The 12,607-nt window shown below is 39.4% G+C and overlaps 1 pseudogene; it reads right to left on the bottom strand.

The window, feature by feature from the left end:
- Positions 1-10,074, bottom strand: part of LOC122060717 — a 17,308-nt pseudogene extending 7,234 nt beyond the window's left edge.
- Positions 10,075-12,607: the final 2,533 nt, after the last annotated feature.

The raw sequence follows: 12,607 nt of genomic DNA, 5'->3' as shown, positions 1-12,607 counted from the left end.
AAGAGAAATGATATCATGGTTGTTCTTAAAAGAAGAAGAAGAGAGAGAGAGAGAGAGAGAGAGAGAGAGAGAGAGAGAGAGAGAGAGAGAGAGAGAGAGAGAGAGAGAGATTATGACTGTTACAATTACAAAACAAACATTAATCAAACCAAATCCTATAGCAAAGCGAAGTGTAAGAAAGCTTAACTAGGCTGCGTTTGGTAGTCATCCAGAAAAATATTTCTAACGCTTTTCCATTCTATGGGAACAAAAAACCAGAATAAAGTGTGGTGCAAACTTGGGCACCGTTTGAAAACTTTTCATTTCTGCCATTTCTGTGTTTTCTTGTTCCCAGAAATGGAGAAACAATCTAACAAGCGTTTGATAAATTTTTCTGTTTCACCCGTTTCTGGAAACATAAATCAAAATTTATACCCATTTCCAATTCTAAAAACAACTTTGACGAAACAAGCCCTACTTGTTTCGTCGTTTCTGGAAATGAATTTGAGAGAAAAAAAAAAAGACTATTGTGCCCGATAAATCTCTCAACTATTTAAACCTAAAAAGAGGCAATCGAACTCTCTCTCCCTTTTGGGCATCCTTTGATACTATTGGGATTTTTAATGGCATTATGTTTGCAAAAAACATTTCGAGAAATAGGTTTATCAAACATCAAAAAATCATTTTTTATTTTCAAAAACGTAAATAGTTGTTTCTGCTGTTTCTAGGCACAAAAACAATAGAATCATTATCAAACACTGCCTTGGTGTTTTCGGTTCTCTCGGAAAAAAAAAAAACAAACAAACAAACAATAGAAACGCACAATGATGGAACAACGAAATCTTGTTCTGTCATTTCGGTTTCATTCCAAATAAAAAAAAAGTGAACAACTAGGGTAATTGTTCCTAAAAACAAGTTCACCAAACACTATTTTTTTAAACGGCATTTTGACACAAAAACTAAAAATTATGTTTTTGACATGAAACGTTGTTTCTGAAATAGAATGACTACCAAATACATTCTTAGTTTCTTACTAATAGTGGCAAAATAGGAATTTATGTAGTATTAAAGGGGGTTGGATTGAGTCAGGCTATAACGAGTCAGTTGAAACCGGACATATAAACATGTCGATTCAGTCAAGAGCTTGATGGGCTATCTACCTGCACCATGAACGCCCGTTTAATAAATGTGTCGAGCCTGACATGTTTATTAATAAGACCAATTCATGTCGGACCATAAACGTGTCAGGCTCGATCGAGCCTATCAGTACGGGCTCAGAATTGATACCCCTAGGTATAGGTAAATGGTTGTAGCCCAACCGGTATAATTAAACGACCATTTATTATCCAAGAAGCCCATTTAAAGCCCATTTAAGCCGATTATAGTAAGTTATGGCCCAATTAGCCCATTTAGCAAGTTTATGGCTCGATTAACATGAACCCAATTATAGACTGATAATTGACCAATCAAATTAACTTTAGTCTACGAGGCTTGATTACCTAAAAGATTAGAGATGTGAAGGCATGGTTTAAAGTATCTCCGATACCGATACGATACCCTCTGATATGTATCTTAAATTTAGCCGATCGATACGATACACACCGATACGATACATGAAATTTTTAAAATCCTTTCGTATCGATATATATCCTATGATACATATCGATATGCACCAATACACTATCGATACGTATTGATACTCTATGAAAAATATAAAATCAATGTGAAATATACGTTTCGGTATGTATCAGTACGTATCGGTGAGTATTTGTATGTATCGATCGGTATGTATCGATGAGTATCAGTACGTATCGGTATGTATCGATCAATACGTATCGGTGAGTATCGGTATGTACCGATACAGTGCGCTATGGTCATATAGTGGCCAAGATGAGTATTTTTTTCAGAAAACAAGAATTTTTGAGGGGTTTTTGTTCCAAAGTTGCTGTCAGTCATATTTCTCTCTAACTAAAGTGGAAATCAAGGTTGGGAACAAGGATTTTTTTACATTTATGGGACAACTACAAACCTTGAATTCTTAGTACGATACCCTCAATTTAGTGTTTATGCATAATACATGTTATCAATAGTTTTTTTTAACAAATTTTTTATGCAAAAGTGTTTAAAAAGGTGTTTCATATCCATTTATGTGCGTATCTTAGCGTATCTCCGATACGATACGATACCCTCCGATACGTATCTTAATTTTGGTCGACCGATACGGTGACCGATACCGATACTTTAATCCTTGGACGTGTTGCACTGCAGCAGCAATGTTCAATCCCTGGTGCAATCTATCCTGAGGACGCCAACGGTGGTGGTCGGCCAGAAGGCGGTGGTGGTCGGACAGAAGGCGGAGATCAGACGTGATCTGTGGGGAGAGATTCTTCTCAAAATCATTTAAGGAATATTTCCTTCTCTGGGAATAGATTTGGGTAGGAGATTGAGCACAATCAGGACTCTCCTCAAAGTACCGGTCAAATACATATTGATCTGCCTATTTTGAATGAATTCCAATTAGGGAGGAATATTCCAAATTTGCAAAGTGGAGATAACCTCAGTCATATGGATCGGTCAGAGGATATTATGGAAGGATCGGTCCATGGGCCAGATGGGTATGAAAATGGATCGACCATGGATATGGGATACGGACTAGAAGACACCTTGCAAAACTCAAAGAGTATTGCGCAGAGGCCTGAAGCAGTTCTGGTGGAGGACAGAAATCAGGGCCAAGAATGGGGGGGGGTGAGGATAATCACCTTGATGGAGCAGTTGGTCAGGATTATGGCCCTGGCCTGGTGATGATTGGACGGAGTGGCCACGAGATTTACCCTATCAAGGGTGGGCGAAGTGCTGATCGCGAATTTGGAAGAAATGCAACAAACTCTTCTTCACTCCACCAGGAAAAAGTTATTACAAGTGTTAGCCCTATTCACATGCAGGGTGGTGCTGTTGTTGTGACCCATCCTGATGTGGCACACGTGGATGAAATTCTATGTGAAAGGGAAGAAGCTGCGCGGGCGACTGCGAATCAGAAAAAAGGGAAACAGATGGGCAATATGGAGCAGACTTTGCATAAGTCTGACTGTATTGCGGTAAATAAAAAATAATTTATGCTTGCCCTCTGTTGCTGCCAAAAAACCCCGCTAGTCGAACCTACACAAACACAGACGATGGAGGCCCAGAGCTTTGTCCGGGGTTAGTCCTCCGACGCTCAAGTCAGGGTCGGCCGCACAGGTCAATAAGGGAGTAATGGTGAGGGTATCAGAACTTACCTCTCCCTTTCTTCCGAGCCTTCTTATATAGCTCTTAGGGTTTAGGGTTTTCCCTTTCCCCGGAGGAGTCTTCCTCGAGTCTACCTTCTTCCCTCTTAGAGTCCCACTCGAATACGTCCATCCTTCTGGGGGGAATATTCCCTTCATGTAGACGACGTGATCTTGCGTGATTTTGCGAGCGTGCCTCAGTGATTGAGCGTGCTTGAGCATGAGTGATTTCTTAGAACCTTCGTCTGGCGGAGGACACATGTCTCAAAGGCGACACGTGTCATTGCCCCCACCGAGAGGTCAATTTGGCTATATCACCCTCTATTGGAATAAAGGGATGAGGAAGGTAGCAGCAAAGCTGGCCCTAAGCAATATGTTAAGGGAGAAGAAGGTGGGTTTTTGGTGCATCGTTGAACCTATGTTGAAGGCAACGAATTTTCCAAAATTATTTTTCAGCAAGAGAGGTTTCGACTCACATGTTATATTCAATGTTAGAGATGATAGACCTCCAAACCTTTGGGTTGTATAGAGGAGAGGGGTGAGAAAGCCAGTGGTTGTCATGTCTTCTGACCAGCAAATTACTATGATGGTTCAATGGATGTAGACAAGCTTCCTATTCACAGTAGTGCATGCAAAATGTGTGCGAGTAGCAAGGAGAGACCTGTGGAATGAATTGGTAAGTGTTAATCCTGGTCCAAATGTGCCTTGGATGGTAGTTGGGGACTTTAACGCTATAATGTTTTCTCATGAAAAGAGGGGTCCTGGCGTATTTAATCTAGGATTGGCTATGGATTTCGGAGCAATGGTGGATGCTTGCTTGATCATGCACATTCCTACTCAGGGAAGGAAATATACTTGGACCAACATAGAAGAAGGGGAAATGTTGTTGCTGTTCTGGACCAGAGTTTTTGTAACGATGTATGGATTTCTAAGTTTCAGGATGTCCATTAGGTTGTCTTGCAAAGGGTGGCCTCCAACCACACCCCTGCTCTGGTGGTGACTGTAGCGTCAGAGAGGCTTAAAAATTGCCCTTTTAGATTTCAACGCTTTTGGGCAGAGCATGACTCCTTTTTGCACACTGTGAAGTGTTCTTGGGATATGGATATTAGGGGGTCTCCCATGGTTGTTTTTGTGCAAAAGCTTAAAACACTTAAAGAGGTGCTGCGCGCATGGGGGAAAAATAGTTTTCCTAATTTTGATATCGATCTGGAGGATGCTAAGAAAGGTTTGGAGGACGTGTGGTGGGAGATTGAGGACCATGGAATGACTAATGCTCTTTTTTCTCGGGAAGTAGATGCAAAATTAAGACATCTAATTGAAGATTTTGTGACCAGCTTCAATGAAAATTTTCATAAAGCTGCCCCTACACATGACCGCATGGATCTCTTGGATTGCATTCCAAACTCTCTCCAAGAGGACAACAGGATTGGGCTGGATATGATGCCATCTGATGATGAAATAAAGGAGGCGGTTTCGGACCTGGACCCTGAGAGCGCCTCAGGTCCAGACAGGTTTCCTAGAGCATTCTATAAGGTATGTTGGGATATCATTGCTCTGGAAGTCTACAAAGCTATTAAATTCTTTTTCAGAATAGACTATATGCCTTATGGGATCAATAACAATTTTTTGGTATTGATCCCGAAAGTGGAGGGAGCCTTTTCTCTGGATAAATTTCACCCATTATGCATGGGGAATTTTTTATGTAAAATTATCTCCAAACTTATGGCTATGAGGTTATCGAAAGTGCTCCCCAGTATCATCTCCGAAGAGCAGGGGGCGTTTCAGAAAGGGAAAATCATTCATTCAAACATCAGTTTGGCTTCAGAGTTAGCAAACCTAATGTTTTCTACCACTTGTGGGGAGCCATAGGGATGAAGATTGATATCCAGAAGGCCTATGACACAATCTCTTGGAAGTTTTTATTCCATGTAATGCAGAAATTCGATTCTCAGAAAAATGGATTTCTAGGATTACTCAGCTTCTTCAATTTGCAAAAATTTCGGTTATTTTGAATGGAGGATCAGTTGGATACTTTGGTGTGGAAAGGGGCCTTAGGTAAGGAGATCTGATCTCCCCTATGCTATTTATTATAGCTGAAGAAGTGTTATGTAGAAGACTGATTGATTTGGTTGCTAAAAAGAGGTTGAAAGCTTTAAACGGTCCATGTCGTGCAGTTACTCCAATTCATAGCTTGTTCGCGAATAACATATTTATTTTCTCAAATGCCTCTATCGGGTATGTGAAGAATTTAAAAGCTTTTCTGTCCAGATATGAGGAGTTCTCGGGTCAAAAAATTAATCTTGAGAGGAGTAAAATTATCCCTGGGCCTATTACTGCTCGGAGAAAGCAAGCTATTATAGATGTCCTAAAAATCCCAGTGTGCAATTTTCCCACCAGATATCTGGGTGTGGAGATTTTTAAAGGAAGGGTAAAGAAGGAGGCACTTCTCCCAATTCTAGACAAAGTCAAAAGCCGATTGGCAGGATGGAAAGGGAATTTATTATCAATGGCGGGAACAGTGGAGTTAGTGCGGTCTATCATATCGGGGATGACTAATCATTCCTTTTCTGTCTACTGGTGGCCTGCTCCATTGATTTCCATTATGGAAAGGTGGATGCGGAATTTCATATGGACAGGTGATATAGATGCCGAGAAAAAAATCACTGTCAAATGAGATATGTGTTGTAGGCCAAAGGAGGAAGGCGTTTTGGGGCTGAGAAGATTGAGGGATATGAACAAAGCGTCTCTGTGTAGTCTGGCGTGGAGAATAAAGCATGAGGAATCCTTAGCTTACAAATTTCTCAGGGCCAGTTTTGTAAAAAGAGACGGTGCCCTTCGACCGGGTTACAGGGCATCATCAATTTGGCCAGGAATAAGGAAAGTATGGAGCCTCATTGTGCATAATGAGAGGTGGATGGTTGGCAACGATAGGAAAATTGATTTCTGGAAGGATAATTGGATCAATGGGTCCTCGATCCAGGAGCTAGTGGATGTGATTCATAGTGGTGATCAAGTTTCAACTAGGGCTGAGCGATTTATCAATAGCTTCCAGTGGAATCTACCTCAGGTGCGATCCTCTACTATGAAGGACACATTTGAATTGATAAAAAATATCAGAATTCCTTAGTATGATTGTGAGGATAGATGTTTTTGGAAGGGGTCAATGGACGGATCCTTCACCATTAGATCGGCTTGGGATGAGATTAGATCTCACAACCCAAAAGTCCCATGGTTCTCTATTTTGTGGTCTAAAAGGCTGCATCCTCGAATGCCCATGTTTGGTTGGAGGCTAGCTCATGGAAAGTTGCCCTTGGATGACGTGGTAAGGAAAAAAGGCATTCCTCTTGCTTCTAAATGTGCCTTGTGTGGTGAGGAGGAAGAATCCCTAGACCATGTTTTTATTCACTGTCCATTTTTGGTTGAATTATGGATTTTCTTTTGTGTGACTTTCAATGTCAAATGGATAAATCCAAGAATGATGACCCTGTTATTTCAATGGTGGAAGCGGCGTATGATGCAAACTCCCTGTAAGGATATTTGGGAGATGGGTTTGGTCATGGTTACAGAAGGTATCTGGAGAGAAAGAAATAGGAGGAGACATGACGAAAGGTGGAGATCACCCAGGTACGTTTGCAACTCAGTTCTGGATGATATTAAAAACTGCAGGCTGTGCTCCAAAGGGATGGTGAGATCAATGAATGATCTAATTTGCTATAGAAGGCTGGGCATAATGGCTTAGGGCATGCCCTCAAATAAAATTTTAGAAGTGTTTTGGTGTAAGCCTCAAATGCACTGGATCAAGCTAAATTTCGACGGCAGCTCGATGGGGAACCCTGGTCGAGCCGGAGCTAGAGGAGTCTTCAGAGACCCTTCAGGAAGAGTCTTGGGTATTTATAAAGTCTTTATGGGAGAGACAAGAGTTTTTGAGGCTGAGATGGACGGACTCATGGTGGGTCTGATGCATGCAAAGGAAATGGGTGTTAACAATCTCTGGATTGAGTCTGATTCCAACGTTGTTGTCACGACAATTCAAAAAAATAGGGTACCTTGGTTCGCTACCCAGAGATGGAAGATCTCTCATAATTTCAGAGAGGTTAATACCATTGCGGATTTTCTAGCTCGAGATGCAGCCAAAACAGGCGTTTCAGCGTCCAATGCTGTACTTCCTGACTATATTGTGGAGCCCATTATCAGGGATGCTAACAAAAGACCAAACTATAGGTTCTGTTAGTGAGCATCTCCTCCTTCCTGCTGATGGCAATGCCGAAGGTGGGGAGGTGGAGAGCGCTTTTTCTTTTATTGATTTTTTCCAAGTATTGATTGCTGCTTGTATTTAGCTACTTTTCTTTTCATTTGAATAAAGTTCTCATTTAGCGAAAAAAAAAAAAAAAACACTCAGTTGAGGCTATGAAGAATAATAATTTTAGGGAAAAGAATTCTGTCCGCTTGTATAATCCAAGCTAGAGACATGAAGTGGGCTATGACAAGATGCCCCTACCCCTAGCATCCTGCCCCATGTGTTTGGAGGTAGAGCCACGCATGTGGGCAGGGTTTATTTGCACCAGAATTAAATTAAATTCAATTCAACTACATTGGGCCGACCCATGGTTTTCTCACCTTTTTTATCCTATTCAATATTTAATTGCAACCAACCACACTTTTACACCCACACACCAAAAAAGAATAAGAAAATGCAAAATAAAATAAAGAATATAAAAAAATAAAAAATAAAAACCTCCATGAAACTGGATAGGACTCCTATCCATAGAGCCCAGGGATCAGAGAGTGATCTCATGTCCAGGAGGACCTAGGAACATGTCTTGGGATCACCCTAGCGAATCACTCTCTCGTCCCTGGGCTCAATGGAGAAGAGCCAGATCCCCTAAAACTATCATGATTTACAATATTCTAAGCCTAAGATGTAAGATATCAATTTTAGATTTTTTTTTTTTTTTAAATTTTTTAAAATCAGCGTAGAAAACAGCTACCTTTATTATCAATGTGAAGAGGTCATGGAAGAAGATGTGTTCCAACTAGGGGTGTCAATTCCAAGCCCACACTGGTAGACCCGATCGAACTCGACACATTTATGACCCGATCTAGACTGGACCGATTAATAAACGGGTCAGGCTTACCTGAACTAGACTGGCCCGATTAATAAATGTGTCGGGCCTAAGCCCGACCCGTTTATAAATAGATAGTAAACGGTGCAAGGGGTAAGCCTGATGTGCCTCCTGATCAGCCCGGCCCGTCTACAAGCCCGACTCAGACCAAGACATTTAACCCGACCATTTATATAGGTATTTTGAATTTTTTTTGGGATAGAATAAGGTATATATTGATATTTTAATCAATTATTGACTGTAATTAAGTGTAATATATTTTTAAAATTGTTGATGATATAACAAAATAAATTAACGTATCTTAAATCTAAGAAAAGTAAAGACTGTTTAAGACCTTTTTAAAGCTTATTGATACATTACCCAGTTTAAGGCCCGATTATTGCCCGATTAGGAGAAATCCGATTAAAGCCCAAAACCTGACCAAGCCCAACTCGACACCAATCGAGACCGACTCATTCCTTAAATAGGTGGGTCATGATCCAAAGACATAGGCTCGCATAGACCCGACCGATTGACACCCCTACTTCTAACCATCGTTGCCGAGTATAACATATAACATGAATATTTAAATTTGTATTTTCTTACTACTATGACTTGAATCACTTGATATGACTTCTGAGTAGTAGGAAAACATCCACTTCCATCTTTTTTAGCGTCTCCATGATAACCAGACGGGCAAGACCAATTGTAACTCCCTGGCAGATTGATACAGTTGATCCAACGGCAAGTATTTTCTTCGGGATCTTTACATTCATTTATATCTGCAACAAACACACCAACCAAGTAAGGGCTTTTCCCCGTAAACCCAAATAAATGAATCATAAGAGAATTGTTCTCGTAGAAGGACCTGATATGCTCTCATGAGACGGTAGTGTTCAGAATTACCTTGGCATCCGTCTAGAAGGTAAGGGTTCCCTTGGTAACCTTTGGAACAGTTGCAGTTGTAACCAATACCAATCTTGGACTCGACACAATAACTGTTTTTGCCGCATCCGTAGTTAGTCCTGTTTTCCATAGCGTTTGTACACGACTAACTATCTACAGCCCAGTCCAACACGACAGGGACTTTCGAGTAACCGCTTTCATCTACGTTCTTGGTAAAATTCAAGAGATCCAAAACTGAGAAATTATACTAATTCTTGTCAACAAGGAAAGCATAGCTGCAGGGATTGTAATCATGGACCCTGGTGTGATTTTTAAAGGTGCTGAGAGTTATGTTGTAGTAATCATAACCCTTTGGTATTGAGGTCTGGCAACAGCCAATGCCAGTGCAGGAACCATTGATCACATCAGATTTGTTGTTGTAAGTCATGCTACACCCACTCTTGAAGTTCTTGCCATCGGAGCTCTCGATGAGAGCTTTGGTGTTGCAACCCAGAGCTGTGAATTTGTTCTCTGTCTGGGAACGTGAAAGTACTGTTTTCGAATGGCCCATAACCCGAAAAAAACATCCGAGAAACGCTTGATTCAGTCCGTTGGCCTGACTTATTGTATCAATCTCCGTATGCATAGAACAATACACGCAGCAGGCCATGCAATGAAAGCTCTCGAACTTCTATGCTCTCCAATATGAACAGCTTTGGAGGGTTGTAGCTCGAGTTGCATCTTACCAGAAAGCTTTTATCCCTGTAACACTCTTTATCTCCAAAGACAAAGGGATAGGGAACTGCTATATTGCCACATTTATCCTTACAATGGGGCTTTGCCATTGGCAACATTGATGATGTTACCACCACCGCTGGCCATAACAACAGGATGAAGAAGAAGAACCACCGAAGCAACACAAGATGAGGACACATCATGGCTTGATTCTGTTGAAAATGTGTCTATCACACCTATAAATAAATTGTATATTGTAATTATGATTGCATGACATTGACGGCTGTGGTTGTCCATAGGTTTTCACCTTAAATTTTTTCATGAATAGGGGCAGAACTGGGCATGTTGTTCATATGGTCATCATATTGTGTGTGCTCATGAATGTTGATCAGGGACACAAACATGGGTGTACATATTATGTGTACATTGAATTTGATCAAATAGGAATCTTAAATGGAATATTGTCTGTTGTTGAAGGACAAGATTCCTTTTGGTAGTCTTTGATTTATCTCTAGACCCGAGAGGTCCTTATCATTGCAATTAAGTAATATGGGTTTTGGTGTATCACTGGTTGATGTCCTTCGGACTATATATATCGATACACTGGATTCATAATGCTTTGACTGTGGGCGAAAGAGACGCTCAACACGAGATCCACTCTCATTTATTTGGGGAATATCAAGAGAGAGTATTTGGACATGATTGGATGAAATTCCGGATCCGGTTCACATTTTTCAAAATGTTTACAAAATTTTCTCAAAATTATTCATATTTATTAATATTTAATTTTAAATTTTTTTTGAAACATTTTAAGATACCCAATCGGAAGTTCAGATTCTCTATGCGATATTTCAACAAACCTGGGCCATGACAGTTTTATTTCCATGCCTGGAGGTTTGTTATGTAATATTGTTAAGTGGAGAGATTAGATTGATATTGTACTTGTTGGTATATGTCTTTGACTGATAATTATTGACATTATCTAATCGGTAATTATAATCGATTTTCCCATTGGGATCATACCTCTTCTTAGTACTGGTGGCCGAAGATTGTACATACAATGATTTCATTATAAGAGAGATATTTATTAATTATTGATAATATAATAATAATAATAATAATAATAATAATAATAATAATAATAATAATAATAATAATAATAATAATAATAATAATAATAATAATAATTGATATCAGATAAATGTGAGCTGATCCGATGGCCGAAACTGTAAGACGGTGAAAAAGAGTGAATGTATCATGTTACCCCAAATCATGGACACCTCAATCATGAGGTGTCATCATTATAAGCAAATGTATTTGATTACTATATCATTGACACCTCAATCATGACATGTCATCATTATCTTTTGTTAATTTAAAAAAAAAAAAAAAGGTGGCAATCATGATATTAAAAGGCACTTTACCTTTTAGCTCTGTGAGTGTTTTTCTTAATTCTGAGATCAGAGAGCATTGTAACATATTACGACATTGGTTTATGTTTTATTGTTTTCTTTTTATTGAAAACAATAAAATCAGCTTGAGATAATAAAAGGGGCTGAATCTATTGGAAATCACTACATGTCTTGGCTACAGTACTGAAGAAGGTCTATCATCCCAAGGAGGTGTTGCACTTGTGACACTTGAGGTAATGATTCTCCCACCCTATGAGATGGAATTTAATTAATTCAAATATCTATCCAAGCAAATGGTTGATCCTGTTTTCTAATATGATTGGAAAAGAAATTCTTATTTATTCCTAGACCCTGTTATGCCAACAGATTCTTTGTACAAGAAATTGGAATCCTTGACGTTGAGTTGAGACTTGAGATTGTCGACCCTAATAATTCAAGTTTTTGGGTGAAATTATAGCAAATAAGGTATCACATAGGGAGACTTTTCCTGACATTTCTTCTCCCCGTATGTATAATAGAAATGCATTTACTGTCTTTTTCTCCATAATAAAAATTTCTTAAATTGTTCTTCTATCCCATTCAGCTTTTTGAAAGAAAGAGGAAGACGCCTGCCAGCCGACGGCGATCACTTCTTCGATCCCCTTCTCTTTTTAAAAGAAAGAGGAATCATGAAAGCAGATTTCAGATCTCTCTCTCTCTCTCTCTTTTCGATCTGATATTCTCGTTTCTTCTTCATTTGCTGCTTCGACTTTCACCATAATTTTCGATAAGTCTGAAAGCTCAACCGTAGTGTGTGTTCCCTTTTTACTAAGAAGAGAAAAAATTATGCATGTTCCACTTCCCAACAACTACCAATCATTCATTCTCATTTTCTTTCGTCTTCATGATTGAGGTTTAATGGCCGCAAATTCATCACCCACTAAAAAAGGAATATTTTTGGTGTTTGATCTTGTTATACTTGAAAATGAACAAAATTTAGCTACTGTCCTGGTTCCAAACCCTATGGCAGCTAAAGAAATAGAATCTAAAAAGGTTATTTTGAAAAATACAATAATTTAGGAGGGTTTTTGTGAACCCTAGGGTGAAGGCACCACAAGAATTACAGTTACTTGATTGAAATCCAGGTAGCAGTTAAATTTTTTCCCATGAAAACCTACATTCCAAACTCACATTTCCACATAATCTACCTTCTTCAACGAATCACCATTTTTTTTTTTGGTGAAAAAAAAAA

Source organism: Macadamia integrifolia, chromosome 14, assembly GCF_013358625.1.
Source record: "Macadamia integrifolia cultivar HAES 741 chromosome 14, SCU_Mint_v3, whole genome shotgun sequence".
Classification (NCBI taxonomy): Eukaryota; Viridiplantae; Streptophyta; class Magnoliopsida; order Proteales; family Proteaceae; genus Macadamia; species Macadamia integrifolia.
Note: the sequence above shows the minus strand (reverse complement) of the source record. Positions and strands in the feature narration are given on the sequence as shown.